This window comes from Pseudovirgaria hyperparasitica (genome assembly GCF_010093815.1).
Source record: "Pseudovirgaria hyperparasitica strain CBS 121739 unplaced genomic scaffold EJ05scaffold_23, whole genome shotgun sequence".
Taxonomy (NCBI): domain Eukaryota; kingdom Fungi; phylum Ascomycota; class Dothideomycetes; order Acrospermales; family Acrospermaceae; genus Pseudovirgaria; species Pseudovirgaria hyperparasitica.
In genome coordinates this window covers 68529-71583 of record NW_022985571.1, presented here as the reverse complement: position 1 = coordinate 71583, position 3055 = coordinate 68529, and the positions used below count along the sequence as shown (strand labels likewise).

Genomic DNA, 3055 nt, shown 5'->3' with positions numbered 1-3055 from the left:
CTATTATTATATATAAATTCTATAATATAGACTAACCTTATCTAGTTATTCTACTTATAGTTATAATATATATATAAATATACCTTAACTATCTAATTCTACTACTCTATCTATCTATCTATTTATAGATAGAATATAGTACTAAGTTTCTACTTAATTCCTAGTATATAGTAGAAATTCTTCTAAAATTTAGATATTATCTAGAGACCTCTATCTAAAACTATACTATTTAGTATACTATAGAGCTAAACTATATTATAGAGTAGTACATCTATAAGATCTAGTACTTAGATTATCTCTCTTATAGAGATATAGTATAATATCTTTATAGATCTATCTAGAACTATAAGTAAACTATTATAAATATATCTAAAATACTTACTTAGAGATAGATCTATAATAAAGTCTATTAATAATTTCTTTTATATCTTCTTTAGTATAGGTAATAGTCTTAATTTACTATATAGTAAGTATCTATATACTTTTATATACTTATAAATATTATATATTTTTATATAGTCCTTTATATATTTATAAAGACCTAGCTAGTTATATATTCTTTAGATTAAATTAACTATTCTTATAATACTAAAGTATTCTACTAATATATAATTATACTATTCCCTTAAAATATTAATTTATAAGCCGCCCTCTAGTATATAGAGTTAGTCTTAGAAGTAGATTATATCTAATTATTATTTCTATCTTAATAACTATAGCGAATCTATAGCGCTTCCTTTTATACTTATAACTTTCTTTACTAACATATTAGAATTCTAGATAGATTTAATTAAGTCTTTAAGGGCTTTCTTAGTTTCTTAGATATTTATTTAGATTACTTAATATCTACTCTAATTTCTATAGAGAATTACTAAAAGTATTCTAGTTTCTAGTATTCTATTAGATAACTAGTCTTATAGTATCTATAGTATAGTATAGTCTAGATTATACTAACTATCTATATTATTCTATAATAATTTCTTATAATCTTTATACTATAATAGAGAATTAGCTTTATTCTCTCTTCTAGCTTTATATAAGATTTTAAAGTTAAATATTAATATCTACTTAGTCTAATATACTTATTAGTAATTAAGAACCTTAGTTAATATAAAGTAATAAAGATTTATATAATCTAATAATAATTTAATCTAATATATAGAGCTATCTAAATAATATTACTATTACTTAAAACTCTTAATAATTATAAGTAGTTTCTAGTTATATATATTATAACACGTCTCTATATCTACTATTTTATAGAAAAAGAAGGTAACTAGATACTATTATATCTTATCTTTTATATCTTTATATGGTTAACTAATAATTCTAGTAATTATAAATTCTAATATATTAGTCATAACCTAAATATACTTCTTAGAATTAAAATACCTAAGAATTAGTATAGTTATAAAGTAATTCTTTAATAATTAGAATATATCTTATACTTCTAGTATTAACTATATTTTAACTAACTTAGCTTTATACTATACTCGCCTATCTATAGAGATTTTACTACTATTCTTAGTAAGTTTATTAAGTAGTACTATAATTTATAAGAAGTCTATAATAAATTTATAATAATAGTTTATAAAATCTATAAATATTATAATTTAATATATAATAGTAGATTCTAGCTATTCTATAATAGTCTTTATACGCTCTAGCTCTATTTTTAGACTACTATATATTATAATAAAGCTAAGAAATCTAACTTCTTATTAGTAGAACTTATATTTAGATAACTTTATATAGAGCTTATACTATCTAAGCTAATTTAGTATTAATTTTATATATTCTTTTTAATTCTATATATTATTAGAGTAAATTAGTATATTATTAAGATAAACTATATAGATTATATTAAGTAATTCTATAAGTATAATAATAATAATATTAGTGTTTAACTAGGAAGAACTATATATATAGCCATATATATGCTCCACAGCCTTAGGCCTCCTCTAGTATTGGCTGCTATGTATATAAGAAAACCTCCTGTGATTGGCTCCCTAACTAGACCCTATTACTAACCTAACCTAGCCTAGTCTAAGTCCTTGAATCCCATTAGGTGATAAACTTACTTCTTATCCTTATATTAGGCTTTTTATTACTATATTAGTACCGGCTCTTAATAACGCCCTAACCAACTATAGTAGGTATTACCTTTCTTATGATTAGATAGGTCGCTAGGCTAGGCCTAATCTTTTATTCCTGTGTTACCGTGTTTTTTCCTATCCATGGGAATATAGCTTTACGCTAGGTAGTAGTCATTAATTAAGATGACTAATGCCGGAGGGGGTATATATCTAATAGGTCCATGCCTTAGCACTAACCCTAGCTAGGCCGAATTCGGAAATTATTCTTCGGGGCTATATAATCATCTATAGGTAGGCGGGATACTAAATTACGTATTACCGTCTATTTCGTGGTTACCGAGCCGGAGTAAGCACGAGCTAAGCCGGATTAGGGTAGATAAGGCCCTAGTATATAGTGAAAATTCTATGATTCGAGCTAAGCTAGTTATGGGTCTAGCTACTCTAGGCGTCGCTCTACTACTTAAGGTAGCTTAGTAGGTAGCTATATTAGGTAATTCTTATTATATAATGATGGTATAGTTATTTTCACATTACCTAATGGTCGCTTAGGACTAAGTAGTCATGTAACGGTAACCTTCACGTTATGTGCTCGCTTAGCCCCGCACACTTTTTAATAGAGCGTGCGAAAACTAGTGTATAAAAAGGTGGCCGTTATAGGATTCGAACCCACGACGTTAGATAATAAACGCTTCTAGTAACGTAGCACACTACCACTACGCCACCTGGCCAATTCTATAAGTATAGTATTAATATATTCTTAAAACGCTTCTAGTATATTTATTAGTCTAAATAGTATAATAGTATACTTAAAGTAACTATATCTAGTCCGAAATATAGTTTTCTACTTATCTCTATAATAAATTTAAAGCTAGTAATATATATCTTATAAATCTAGCTTTATAAAGTACTTTACCTTTATTAATTAGTCTAAAGATTTACTAACTAGTAGTAATAGATAA

At 25.3% G+C, this 3055-nt stretch overlaps 1 pseudogene across 1 annotated transcript; it reads right to left on the bottom strand.

Annotated features, from left to right (window-relative positions):
- Positions 1 to 2741: 2741 nt before the first annotated feature.
- EJ05DRAFT_t78 lies at positions 2742 to 2824 on the bottom strand (annotated as a pseudogene). Its single transcript has one exon. The product of its transcript is annotated as a tRNA-OTHER (tRNA).
- Between the last annotated feature and the right edge of the window lie 231 nt (positions 2825 to 3055).